Genomic DNA, 14,982 nt, shown 5'->3' with positions numbered 1-14,982 from the left:
TTAACACAAGGAATTCATTAAGAAATACCGCAAATTTTGTCATCATCGTCGTCGTCATTATAAGAATCGCAATTAACAGCCTTTCACGTTCTCGAAGCATTTCACAGTTTCCATGGAGTGTAGTGACTGTTTATCTTGCAGGGGCGTTTCTGCATTAGAATACTGTTTTTTGGTGAGGCGGGGGGGAGCGGGGAGAGCAAAAAACCTTGAGCTGAGATGCGTTTCACTGCCAAACCCCAGCCCGCCTGTGTGGAATCTACTCCCCACTTATTAACAAATATACCACAGTAACCTTATTCATTCATATTCAAGAAAAATATCTCTCCGTTTCCAAAATAAGTGCGACTAATAACCGAGCAGAAATCTGTTATCTTTCGCCCCACCAGCCCACGAGAGACTGAAGAACGATTCTTAGAATTAGGAGAGACTGAAACATCCTTTAATGGCATCAGACAGGCCTAACCCCTGATCACAACCAGTAGGGAAACAGAAGGGAAACATTCTTCTTAATGTAAGGCACATGGGTCATTTTTGATTCAAAACGCTGTCGCCAGTTATCACTCAGGGACTTGATGGCGTTTCTACCAGTCTGGTGACGTGTGTTGGTGCCTTGATATAATAGGCTTTAATGATAGACATTTTCAGCTCAGAGCAGAAAGGGACCGTTTTATCACTCAGCCTGTCCCGTGCTAACTCCCCGACAACACCAACAAATGGCATTCACACGGCGGTGAAGGAGGTCCCAAGGCGCTGGACCGGTTGAGGGTTTGCAACCGAGCTGCGGGTAGGAATCGAGAGCAGCTGGAGGGCAAAGGGGGTGGTGGGAGGGTGGCCGATGGCAAGGCCAATGAGGAACGTCTTGAGACGGGCCTTGACGAAGGCGAGGGAGGGGGGGGGCGAGGCAGAGGGATTCCGGGATGGAGTTCTGGAGAACGGGGGCAGAAAGGTTGAATGCCTGACCCCTGATGGTGGGGCGGGCAGGGCAGGGCAGGGCAGGGCAGGGCAGAGCAGGGCGACATGGAGCAGGGCAGTGCCCGCTGAGCGGAGGGAGCAGACGGATTGGTATGATGATAATTGGTCGCAGGGGTAGGGAGGAGCACAACCGTGGAGGGCTTTAATGGTGAGGACAAGGATTTTAAACTCCGGCCACTGGGGGCCGGGAGTGATGGGCTCTCGGAGTTTAGTGCGGGAGAGGACACACAAGATTTTTATCAAACTCCGGTCTCTCGCTTGCGAGGCGAGGGCTCTAACCAGAGACCACTCCACAGCCCCAATAATAATAAAAATAAAAATATAATAATAATTCCGAATAATATTCTGAAGGGTAGTGGTAACGAGTTGCTGTTTCAGGTGGGGAGCCTTGTGTTCTCAGTGCGCCCTGATCTTATGTTGGGTTATTCACAGCCCCCGAAGGGTTCGCTTAAGGCAAATCACCTCTTTATTGCATTTAGCCGAGGAGGCATTAGCGGCAGAGGAGGGTGAGAGGGTTAAACACATCCTGCACGAGGAAGTGTGTCCGACTATCCCTCAGCCCAGCCAGACACACGCCCCTTCGCTCTCTCGCTCGCGCCCTCGCTCTCTCGCTGAGCATCCACATGCTTGGCTCGATTCCTCCTGTTTAATGACCCACTGTCAACCAATTATCAACCAGAGCGTAAATACCATCGCACATTCCTGCCTGCAATTTTCCCATCGCCCACCCCCTCCCCTCTCCTCTCCCCTCCCACACCCCACTTCCCCGACACCCCCCACCACACACACACACACACAGACACACACACACACAGACACACACATACACCTCCTTTACAGTCGGAGGTTTTTTGTTTCCTTCCCCTCCCCCGAAATTAAATTAAAAAAGCTTCACACACACACAAAAAAAAAAGAGAGATTGATCGCGCACACCCTTCAGAGATCCCCTCCCGTCAGCCCTGGCATTGTTCTCGAGACGCCTGTGCATATTTGAACTCGCAAACTCGCTCTCTGATTCCAACCGGAACGAACTCTGGTGTTAACTTGGGCCACAGGTGTGTTCAGGAGAACAAAAGCACTTTCTTTTGCCTGCTGAAAGACGTCAGCGCACGAGTGTGGGAACCAAGAGGCTTGCTCGAGCGCCCTGCCGTTGGGAGGCTTGTGGGTCGAAGCCACGGCCGAGGTCGGGGGTCTCGAGCGCACAGGCCAGACTGCGCCCGAGTGCGGGAACGAGAGATGGCGCCCATTATTCTCCAGATAAGACCTCAAGCCGAGGTCCTCCGCACTCCTCGACTCTGTTCTCTCTCTCTCTCTCACTGTTGCTTGCTCGCTGCCTTTCACACTCCCCTCCCTCCCTCCCTCCCTCCCTCTCTCCCTCCCTCCCTCGCTCCCTCCGCATGTCAATCCCATGGTCATTCCAGATCCCGCGACACTGATCTAGAAGAGACTCGTGACTCGGCTGGTAGCACTCGCGCCGACTGAGTCCGAAGGTTGTGGGTTTATGCCCCACACGTCAGGGTTTTGAGCTCACGGTCTCGGCTGATCCCCGCTCTTCCTCCCTCACCCTCTGGACATCTCCGAATTGGGTGTGAAAGGCAGAGTTGAGGTGACAGTCCATCTCTCCATGGCTTTGGACCCCCAAGGTCACCGGACATGGCCACCAAACATGAGGCCGCTTAACCCTGCGACGAAACGGATCGGGTGTCAGTTTTCCATCGGTGGGGGTGGGAGGGGCGGTGTGAGGAAAGCGTGTTCTATTCCCAGTTGTCCGGCGCTAATCAATCTGCGCTTAAACCCCCTGTTCACATTACGTGATTGCATTCTATTGGGAACGGGATCAGCCACACTCTGTACGTGATTCCCTGGTGTTTTTGTCCCCCTGTTTCTCTGTGTGCTGGGGTTCAGTCTGGGCGTCCACTGGTGTTATACACGGAGAGCGCTGAAGGTTTTACTTGCAACCGAACAAGGACAAAAATAATAATAATAATAATAATAATAAGAGTCCTTGCATTTAATACAGCGCCTTATCACGTCGTCGAGACGTCTCAAAGCGCTTCACGGGATATAATAATATTGTAAAGTATTGTGACTGTATAATTTGTGGGCGAAACGCAGCAGCCAATTACGCACAGCAGTGACCCCACAAACAAGTCGTGGATCGAGTGACCCCTTTGGTTTTTTTCAGGGTAGGAGGATTATTACCCCCGGAAAGTGAACAGGAGGTAAGACCTTGGTTTTAACTCCAAGGACAACACCTCCTACAACGTGATGCTTCCCCCAGCTCCGTACTGGTGGCATTATCTTTGCCAACAATTCCCCAGATAATAATAGTAATAATAATAATAATAATCCTTTATTTGACCCGGCGCCTTATCACATCTTCCGAGACGTCTCAAGGTGCTTCACAGGATACACTGTAAAGTGAATATTTCCCCCAGACACAAGTGTCCAGCCGTGTCCTTGCTGTAGACGGGGCACTGCGGCGCGCAAATTGGCTGCCGCGTTCGCCTACAAACATACCAGTCACTACACTTTCCAGGCCCGGAACAGATCGAGGTGTCAATTGTTATCAATTGCCGTTGACAGCGTTTTGAAAAGACGCTCTGTAGGCGTGGCGTCGAGTAGGAATGATTAACGCCGGGGCACTTGCGGAGAATATGGAGGCTAATTGTTCCTGTCACAGGGCAATGACTCCATCAAACCAATGTCAGATGATCGGCTGCAAACCAAAAACGGATAGCACATCCTCTCTCGGATCAAAACATGTTTACTCCCCACCTCCCGGACGCCAGGCTCCCGAGCCCTAATTTGATCACGATGCCAGCCAAATTCACAGGCATTTTTTTTCTCTCTCTCTCTCTCTCTCTCTCCCCCTCTTAAAAAATATTTTGCTTAAATAAAAAAAATTATTTTGACACTTGGGATCAAACGGGACTTGGTTACTGTCGGGCACGGCTAACGAGGTGCTTGTGTGTGCGTGGGGGTGTGTGTGTGTGTGTGTGTGTGGTTGCGTGTGTGTGGGTGTGTGTGTGTGGGTGTGCGTGTGGGTGTGTGCGTGTGGGGCGGGAAGAGTGTGCGTTCCTGTGTGGGTGTGTGCGTGTGGGGCGGGAAGAGTGTGCGTTCCTGTGTGGGTGTGTGCGTGTGGGGCGGGAAGAGTGTGCGTTCCTGTGTGGGTGTGTGCGTGTGGGGCGGGAAGAGTGTGCGTTCCTGTGTGGGTGTGTGCGTGTGGGGCGGGAAGAGTGTGCGTTCCTGTGTGGGTGTGTCGTTCCTGTGTGGGTGTGTGCACGCGCGTGTGGCTGGATGTGTGCGCGCGCGCGCGTGGGCGGGCGGGTGTCTGTGTGCACGCGTGTGGGCGTGTGTGTGTGTGTGTGTGTGCGTACGAGTGTGCGTGTGTGTGTGCTCGTGGGTGTGCGTGCGTGTGTGTGTGTATCCTGCCGTCCCACAGCACTCAGCTCGACTCCGCTCTCTCTCTCTCTCTCTCTCTCGCTGCCTCTCACACTCCCCTCCCTCATCCCCCCCCCCACTCCCTCCCTCCCTCCGCATGTCAATCCCATGTCAACTCCAGGCGAGGAGAGGGCGCGTGCAGCCGAGTACGGAACACGATCACCTGCAGGCGCTCTAAAGGTGTATTTGTTCAAGGCTGTCCAAACATTGACTGAGCCCGGCAGGCCAGGAATGCGGCCGGAGCATTTACTCGGCGCTCCTGACCGTGGGAAAGAGCTGCTCCTCTCAACCTTTGAGGCTTGTTAGCTTCAGGCAAAGAGTCAATAAACGGCAGCCCGAGATTTACGAGGTTGATAAGTGACAGCGAGTCAGCACACAGGCAGCAGTTAAGCCAACGAGCGCTGAGGGTGTCTCAGTCAGCGGCGCTGATAGAGCAAAAAAAAACACAATTAGCAACGTGCATACCTTCAGACTCTTTAGCACAAGTTTTGTGGCGGAGGTTTAATTTATATTTTTAAAGGGCGGGTTTGGAAGGTTCCACACCTGGATTAGATTTATTTTCTTTTTACCTTTGAACAGCTAAACCCCCCCCCCCCCGCCCCCCACCCACCGATCCTCCCCTCCCGTCTCCCGAACACAGGCCAGAGCTCTCTTTGCAGGATTACTTTTCAAATCTTACTGAGTAACTTTCATCATCATAATAATAATAATAAGCCTCGCGCTTGATACAGCGCCTTATCACGTCTTCGAGACGCCTCAAAGGGCTTCACGGGATATATTGTGCAGCGGAGTGACTGTGTATTTTGTGGCGTAATCTTACAATGGAACTTAGATTTATACGGTGCCTTTCAAGGCAATGAGGACTTCGCTTTGCTTTACATTGTTGGTTAGGTTCTCAAGTCGGAGTGGGGTGCGGGTGGTGGGGGGGTAGTGGGGGGGTGGGGGTGTTAGCTGAAGGGGTGAAAGGTGACCGAAAGTGCACGCAACGAGCAGGAAGCGAGAGAGTCAAAGAGAGACTCCGGGATAGATTCCAAAGAATGATTGATTCTGCGTCCACTCTCTGACGATGAAGTGCTCCACTCCAGAACGACAAGTTCGACCGCGAGCCACGGCCCCAAAGTGGGGCTCGAACCCCCACCGTTCTGATCGGGGGGGGAGTGGTGAGGGAGAATATCAAAGTATCTGCTGCCTCCCTTACTGGCCGTCCTGAGGGTTTCCCCCCCAGAGGCTAATCTCCCTTTGACAGCCCTTGCTGATACCCCCTTGATCTCTGATGTGATACACAATCATTTATTACTCTCGATAATAAAACTAGACAAACATTTTTTTTAAAGAAAACAAAAATAAAAAAAAGAGAAAACCGGATCAGCTTCCCCCACAGCTCAGTTCCTAAAGTCTATGAAAATAATAATAATACTAATCCTTGCATTTCATACAGCGCCTTATCGCGTCTTCGAGACGTTTCAAGCACTATACTGTAAAGTGAATTGACTGTATGTATTCTGTGGGCGAAACGCGGAAGCCGATTGCTCACAGCAGCGTCCCCACAAACAGCCGTGGATTGAGTGACTATTATTTTTTCTTGAGGGATTATTATCAGGCGTGAGTGTGGAGTAAGGAAACTTGCCCAAGGTTTCGCCCTGACCTGTTGGGAATCAAACCCAGGTCTCTCTCTTGCGGGTCGAGGGCTATAACCACTGAGCAACAGGACTCCATTGCAAAATGTTGGGTTCTTTGATAAATCTTTCTCATTCTCCTCACGAGACTGTTATGTCCGACAGATTTAGAATCGGCCACTGTTTGATCCGGTTGATTGATCTGCTATTGGAAACGCAGAAACAGGAGTAGACCATTCAGCCCCTCGAGCCTGTTCCGCCATTCTATAATATCATGGCCGACCTGTACCCCAACACCAAATAACCCGCCCTTACCTCGTATCCCTTGACACACTGACCCAACAAAAATCTATCCACCTCCCGTCTCGAACCTTCGAACAGGAACCCCGCCAACAAATATACATCAGCACTCAATGGGGTTAAATAGAAAGATTCACACGGTCGGGAAAATCAAGATTGGAATATTTCGGCTAATGAGCTTTTAGCCCCCGAGAACTGACACATAATTGTTCAGCTCCCAGTAAAACAAAGAGCATAAGCGCTGTCTCTGTTCAGTAAAGCTCCACCAATTGAGATGATAATTCGTAGTCTGGGTATTGTGTTGAACCGGCAGCACAATGGGTGTAAATCTAAAGTTAACAGTGTGCGCCACATTACGCACCAGAGTCAGGCAATCCGATACAGACCTAAATGTATTTATCTAATAACACACTCCCTTTATTTTTCAACAGATACTGAAAATGAATAGGGGCGCTGTTGTCTAATTTCACAAGAGGACGTAAAGGTAGATCGAATGTAAAGTTATGAGACTGGGAAAAATACCTGAGCTCTATTGTCTTGCACCTGTGGCCCTATCCCCAGGCACTCAGGCACCTGCTGTGTAATGAAATGCAATTCCATGTCATCATTGTGTTGAGACACACGGTCCGATCTCACCTGTGAGAAACATTGTGGGAAATTTCCGCCCACTCGCATTGCTGCCAGCAGCTTATCTGCAACCTGTGGTTTGGGGACCGGCCCGACGAGTTAATGAGTAAAAGAGAAACTGGTTTCAGGAGTCAAGTACATACCGCTCACAAACTTTTATGGTATTCACTGATTATCGGCTCATCTGACACCCATTGCCCAACTCCCCGTGTTGAAGGCTGTGAGAACGTTCTGGCCTTCACCTGTCTGGGCTAACGAGTCACCACAGGCTGACGTTTCTTCTTTTAACGCTTGAGGTGACCGTCGCGCTCACCTCTTTGTTCATTCGTTTCGCCCACAAAACACACACAGTCACCTCGCTTCGCAGTGCACACCGCGAAGCGCTTTGAGACGTCTCGAAGACGTGATAAGGTGCTGTGTCGAACGCCAGGATCACTGTTATTGGTATTATTGTTAGTGTTATTGTTCATTTGTGGCTTTTTTCATAAGTTTTACTAAATAAAACGAAAGGAAAGTTACTTGAAGAAGAACATTTTGCAAAGATATGGGGGGAAGGTGGATAGATAATTGTTGGGTCGGGGTATCAAGGGATATCGGGGCAAGGGCAGGTAATTGGACTTGAGGTACAGATCAGCCATGATCTTATAGCATGGTAGAACAGGCTTGAGGGGCTGAATGGCCTCCCTCCTGTTTCCGTGTTTCTATGTTTCTCTACTCCTCCTTTACTGTGACATTGGCGACATCCTCTTTTCCGCTATTCGAAAGGAGGAGAGAGTTTCCCCTCTCTCCGGCGTCCCGGTCGGCGATCCCTCGGATCAAACCGGACACTCAACCCTAAGGCCGTTTGTGGCAACAAAAGCTGTGTGCAAACTGGCTGCCATGTTTTTGCCAACAAAATACACAGTCACTACACTTTACATTGTGTATAATCCTGTGGGAGGGAGAGGGAGAGTTAGGGGCTTTGAGTCCATCCTTTTATAGTAATCTCCCGTGACTGTCCTGTTTCGCCTTTCACACCAGGTGTGGTCGGGTTGTTACCAATTGAGCTGTAGAGGAAGCTCATGAGGACTATCATCATATAAGCCTCAGTCAGCCCCTATCTTCACGCCTCTCCTGCGGAAAGCTCCAGGCCCATCACCTCCTCCTCGCAGGCTGTGCTCTCTGTTGCCGACCGCAGAGCTTTGCTCAGACGTGAATCTTTCCTCTCGCGTTTCCCTCGGCCCTCGGGGAGGTGGGGTGAGGGTGAGGGTGGGGGGGGGAGAGATTCCTGCAGGACTCGAAAGTGATCAAAGCCAGGAACTGGAGCCTTCTTTATTCGTCCGACTGAAACTCTCCATCTATTAGCTCGTCTCAGTCGGTAGCGCTCTCTGGGTCACGAGGTTGTGGGTTTGACCGCCCAGGAATTGAACCCTGGTTTGCGAGGCAAGTGCTCTAACCACTGAGCGACAGGACTCGACAGTCGGCCTGAGATGGAGCTGGACAAGGTTAATTAGGCTTCCCAGAACCTGCCTGGAGATCAGGAAAGGTCACCCGGCCAACACAAAGTAAGATTTCCTGAATGCGCAGTTGTTTCTACGTTGTTGGAATCCTGCCTCGCTGATTGCTCAAGGTGGATTCCAGATACCTGCAGCCCGAGGCTCCTCGAGAAACCTGTTCTGTCCGAACCGGTTCTCAAATCCTCCTCCGGCTAAAATGCTAACCAACGTGCCACATAGGCCAAAAATAGCGACCTGTGACGCGCTTCATCTTTTGGTGGCCGGGTGTCTGACACACGCTTCACGCCCAGATACCAACACGAGACACGCACACCCACCCACCCTCCCATCGGTGTGCTTAAGATTCCCCAAACCAGACAGACCGAGAGTTCTACATCCACGTGACAATTTCCCACTCGTCTAGAATGAACCGAATGCTCAGTCGGTCCAACAACTTGCAATGATTTGGCACTTTTCAGGTAGCCCCAATGATGGGGATCCACCCTGAGAATGGGGGGGGGGTGGGGTGAGGAGTTCGGGTGGGGTTGCAGGGGCAAGGACGGGGGGAGTAGAGGGTGTTGACCAAAGGAACAGTCAAGGATATATATATGTTCATAAGACGGTTTTGAATGCAGGAGGAGAATGCTCAAGGCAAACGGGGATTTGGGGGAGAGTGAGTACCAGGACCAGGCAGGGGGTGACTCAACAACAACAACAACAACACGTGACATCTACACACCACCTGCCTTTCATCTCGGGAGGACGTTCCAGGGCGCTGCACTGTCAGGGAATTGGACCCGAGCTGGGGGTCGGGGTCAGGGAGTGGTGGAGGGCAGGGAGAGGTGGGGGGGTGGAAAGGAGGCTGGCTGAAGGCGCGGGCGAAGAGAAGAGGAGGGTCTTGAGACATGCGAGGGAAGGCAGCGAGGCGGGCGAAGGAACTGAGGGATGGAGTTCCAAACAGGGTGCAGTGACTGACCCAACACATGCTGATTTGAACCCATGACCACCCCACCCCACCCTGCTCTGGGACATTCTACCCTAATCCAGGAACTTGAGTCCACAGTGTTATCTCTAAGGGTAGATAGCGACTCCCTGTTGACTTTCTCACACGGAGAGAGGCAAGCGGATGTGATGGAGCAATAGAGAATTATATGAGTCTACCAGTCAGGTCGGTTCTGCGACATTTTCGCCTCAGTGGTGACTGGGAAGAGCCTCCCACTGCCAACGAGAGGAGATGACTGGGTTGATCTTCGTAGCAGAAAACGGACAGAGTCCAGACCTCCCTCCGCCTTCAGACTCTCTCCTCTCATGACTTAAGTTAGGGAATGGTCCACAAACAACAGCGGCATCTCATCCCCACGATCAATCCTCATGTGTAAGCCTACAACGGTATAATAATCCTTGCATTTGACACAGCGCCTCGTCACGTCTCCGAGACGTCTCAAAGCGCTTCAGAGTAACATACCACAAAGCGAATTGACTGCGTATTTTGCGGGCGAAACGCGGCAGACAGTTGCTCACAGCAGCGTCCCCACAAACGGTCGCGGATCGAGTGACCCAATTATTCTAATTTATTTTGAAGGAATTGTTACCCCCAGAAAAGCGATTCCCCCAATCGACTGACAACCGAGCTCCAGCTGACCGCTGGGTAAACCGAAGCGTGTGGAGTGAGTCGTTAAGGGTTTCATTTACTGTACCAACAGTGGTTAAATGTTTCGCTGGGAGTCAGTGCAGGTAGCGCTGCTCAACTGAACAAGCGATGGTTTCCCATGAGGTGAGCGATGGCTCCTGTGTCCGCTGTTGGCTTCCTAGTCTGTCCACTGATGGACTACGGGGAACCAATGCCGATGCCTCCCTCCTCCTTGAAACAGGCTGCGGAGCAGACAAAAGGGAAAAGGAAGTAATTGTGTGTGTTGTTTAACGTTTAATGAGGAGATTTGGTTGCTGGTCTGTTCTTCCACAGAAAAGAAGGGCTGGAAATGAGGGAGATTAAATTGCCTTTGTGACAATGAAGGATTTTGTTAAATGACTTTCTCGACACATTGCCGGTAGTGTCCCTTCACATCATGCCATTCGCGCTGTTGTTCTGCGGAACAATAAGGCTGTCAAAACACGCACCCCAGTGTGCGTGAAGCATAGCAAAAGTCACACAAAGCATTGAGGAAGAAGATGCGCGTTGTTTCAACGTGGGCTTGAGAACGGTCGGGAAATTGGGATTCTTCACGTTCATAACAGTTTACGTTTTCTCTACGAGTATTATTATTATTATTATTATTTAGCTTAGTAAACCACGCATAATAATAAATAATAATAATAGTAATAATAATGATCCGTGTGTTTCTCAATGGATTTCTTAACCGGTTAATCCAAGGTCCGTTACCCTGACTTGCGGTGTTACGACTCAAATTCTGTTGGGAGCGGATTCCCACTCGAGTGTGGGGGTGTGGGGGGGTGTGGGGGGGGTGACCCGTGTGATGTGCCTCCAGGTCCCCGCTCAGGTTTCTTGAGCGAGAAATCCAATGAAAGAAACGCGGGTAAAATTGGCTTTTTTTGCTGCAGCGGCAACTGGCGGAAGGATGTGCTGAACTCTCTACTCTCCTGAGCAAATAAGGCAAATGGCTGCCTGCTGTGCCAAGCTCTGTCCCTGTGCCTCCTTCCTCTCAGCCTTGTTCCTGGTCGTGTGCGAAGAGATTCCCTCTTCTCACTTGCAGTGTGAGGAAACTAATGGCTTCTGTCTCTCGGCCTCGTTCCCTCACATCCCCACCAGTTAGCTTCCATTTCCTATCTCCTGTTTTGTCTCAGATAGAGCCAAATAGACTTTCCAATACATAATCCCAATACATAGGACAAGCCCTAGACTGCTCTGCAGGGCTGTGTGTTGCTTTATGCTCAGTATGCGCACATGGTTATGAAGGGTGTGCACTGTTCTGCTCTTAAGTAGTGAAACACAATAGGAGATCTCTCTTCCTCTCTCTCTTCCCCCCCAATACACACAGCCATCCTCTCTCTGTCCTTTGTTTCAGCTGTTATTTTTATTTCAGCCAAAATAATCTTTGCATTTGATATTGCGCCTCTAAGGGTCAAACACCCTTCACGGGAATTGCTGTCGGTGTAGTGACTGCGGTTTATTTTTTGCAGACGAAGGCAGCAGCCAGTTTGTCGGGAGCAATGTCCCCACAAACAGTCATGAGATGAATGACCAATTTCATCTGGAGGATTGTTGACCAGTCTGATCTCTGCTAGAAAACAATATCTGGGGGATATAGTTTGGGACACGACATGTCAAGTGACTGCCAGGATGGGGGAAGGCGAACCAGGTGGACCTTAGTCTTCTTTCGCCCGGCAAATTCTTATGTTCTTATGTTAAGTACAAAAGAACACTGGGAGTGGGGACAAAAGTGTGCAGGAAATTTTGATTAATGGATCGGAGGAGTACTAGTGCTCTTGAGTTGCTGATAAAACAAACTTAAGAACACACCCGAGGTTTGGATTAAGAATTATTACAATAGCGATGTTTGTGCAATGAGGGTTGTCTGTTTGTACACACTAAGGGCACTTTACAACAACAACAAATGACACTTGTATAAATTACGCTCCCTTCTCCAGCCGCTACGCCCCGAAACTCTGGAACTCTCTCCCTCAAACCTTCCGCCTTGCCCCCTCCTTCCCCACTTCCACTTTTACAGCAAAAAGCTTTGGTTTGGTGCCACGTTTCGAGTGTCTAAAGCGTCTGTGAAAGGAGGCGTCCGATGTTAAGCCATGTCTGAGATGAAAGCAAGGCTCAGGGTGTCTTGTCTGTAACCTGCTTAATGTGTGAATGTTTAAAGTAACACAAAGCACTTGATGTGCTACACACTGAGAGTGCGAGGAGTTAATCTTTCACACTTAGCCGCGAGGCCAGGGGGGGGTGGGGGGCGGGCGGGGGGGGAGGTGGGTGTGCAAACGAGGTGGACGGGGTGAGGTGTGGGGGAGCAGGATACAGATTCCGTGCTGCCTGTGTATTACCTCCTGCAAAATACACACACAGACTCGGTCGAGCATTTGCATTCGGTCCATTTTTTCCTGTCGGAGTTTTCCCAGAGCCTTGGGACGTCCTCCCGACACGAAGGGCGCTATACAAATGTAATCTGGTTCTTGTTGTTGTTGTTGTTGTTGTTCTCTTCCCGAGAGACTGTCCTTCCCAATCCCAATCCCAATTTCCTGCCCTTTACCCCATTCCCCTACGGAAGCATCGAGAATCCGACTCGGGAAAACACGTTGAGGTAAAGCAGATTCGTGTTAGGGTTAGTCACTCACTCCACCGCCGTCTGTGGGGACGTCTCTGGGCGCAAATTGGCTGCTGCGTTTCGCCCACAAAACACACAGTCACTCCACTTCGCAGTGTATCCCGCGAAGCGCTTTGAGTCGTCTCAACGACGTGATGAGGCGCTGTGTCAAATGCCGGGATTATTAATGTTGTCAGTATTACTATTTCGACTCGCAGCTCAGGTGGAGATGAGATCGCCAGGATTTCTTAATCAAGAAACACCGGAAAAAGTTGACTCCCACATCCCCGCCAACGAGGGATGGTGAAGGGTCTGAATCCCTCTCGACTGCGTCTCGATATGGAAGCTGGACAAACCCCCCCCCCCCCTGCCCGCCCGCCCGCCCCCAGATACTCCGAGACTGTGTGAAGACCTGCCCAGGATAAATCAATCCCTGTAGCGATGAAAGGAAAAGCAAGGAGTGGGGCTGCTAATTGCGGGGATGTGATAAAGATCATTGCTTCACGGGTAACTCTTTGTCACAAAACCATGTATTCGAATGCAGCAGGAAACCCAGCGGAAGACAGGAAGAGAGGGTTTTTTTCTCTCTCTCTCTGTGTCCACCCCTCCACCCCACACACTTTTTTTTTAACAGGATGTTAATTGGAAGCTTTCCTCCCCGGCTGACACTGCCCGTCATTGTCTGTCTCACTTCATCACTCGTTTCACGCAGAGTCGGAAATGCCTCTTGACAAAATGCTTTGTGCGAGCCGGGGGTTTATTTTTGCGTGACGGGTTTCCAAACGCATGATAATCCGGCCTCACGTAAGTACGGCTGCCGACAATAACAACAACAACAACAACAACAACTTGTGTTTAAGTAGCTTCCCCTCAAGCGGGGGGGGCGTCCCGGAGCGCTTAATTGTCTGCGGGCGACGCTGCCGCGAGCAATCGGCAGCCGCGTTTCACCCGCAAAACACACGGCCCATTCACTTTACGGAGTGTCCTGCGAAGCGCTTTGAGACGTCGCGAAGACGTGATGAGGCGCTGTGTCAAACCCAAGGATTATTATTATATTATTATAATAATTATTATTATTATTCTTCTTATAATGTCAAATCGTCTCAAAGCCATCACGGGGAAGATGAATAATAATAATAATAATGCTCACATTTGATATAGTGCCCTATCACTGAGACGTTTCAAAGCGCTTCACAGAGTATATTGTACAGTGAATTGACCGTATATTTTCCGGGCGAAACGCGGCAGCCAATTGCACACAGCAGCGTCCCCACAAACGCAACACGTAAGCGCTCCAGGACTCTACCCTGCCTGAGGGGAGCTATTACAAGCACAAGTCCGAAATCCTCATTTCGCTCCAAAAAACACACAGTCAATTCACTCGACAGTGTATCCTGTGAAGCGCTTTGAGACGTCTCGAAGACGTGAGGAGGCGCCGGGTCAAATGCCAGGATTTAAAAAAAAAATCTCAGGGAAAACCCCAAGAACATAGGGGAACCAGTGAATCCCTCCAGTTTGACACCTAACAATAATTGAATGAAAAGTTTAGCTTCTGTCAAAAAAAAAACCATGTGCTTTGTCTGAGGTCTGAAGCAGTTGCCAGTTGGCTGGTTGAGCTTTTTCTGATCCCTTTCTCTCGCGCGCTCTCTCTTTCTCTCTCTGTGTTTTTTTTTGTTTGCTTCTCTCTTACTCTCCCGGCTCGACTTTAATCTCCGCTGCCTTTGTTCGTTGCCGTTGCCTCCTACCAGTGCGTTAAGCAGTAAAACAAAGGGCCTGTTTGCGCTAATAGACTCCTGAGCCATTCAGCACTGACACAAACAGCACGCCGGGAGACGTAATAGAACATTTCAACATTTTTTCCATCTGTTCGCCGAACCAATATTGATCCAAGCCTCCTTCCTCTTTGCCCTTCTCCCCCAGTCCCCCCACCTTGACCCATCTCCCCCATCGCCCCGCGGACGGCCGCTGTAGGCAAAGCTTTCACCAAACGGTCGGGGTTTGTGCAAGGTCCACCCGGGGAATTATGAGATGGTCGGCCAGGCAAACCGGACGAGAGAAACCTCTCTTCTCTTTTCGAACAGCGCTACAGGATCTTTAGCAGCCCCCCCCCACCCCACCGGGCAGAGGGGGGAGTGAGGTTTAACTTCTCGTGCACAGGGCGACACCTCTGGCAATGCAACAAGAGCCCCCCCGCTACCCCCACCAGCCCTGCCCTGCCCTGGAGTCTCAGTCTGGGCTGTTCTGAGCTCCAAGTCCCAATGGTGGCCTCAGGTCAGCTGTTGC

Source organism: Callorhinchus milii, unplaced genomic scaffold, assembly GCF_018977255.1.
Source record: "Callorhinchus milii isolate IMCB2004 unplaced genomic scaffold, IMCB_Cmil_1.0 Scaffold24, whole genome shotgun sequence".
Taxonomy (NCBI): Eukaryota; Metazoa; Chordata; class Chondrichthyes; order Chimaeriformes; family Callorhinchidae; genus Callorhinchus; species Callorhinchus milii.
The sequence above is the reverse complement of the archived record's forward strand: the minus strand, read 5'-3'. Positions refer to the sequence as shown.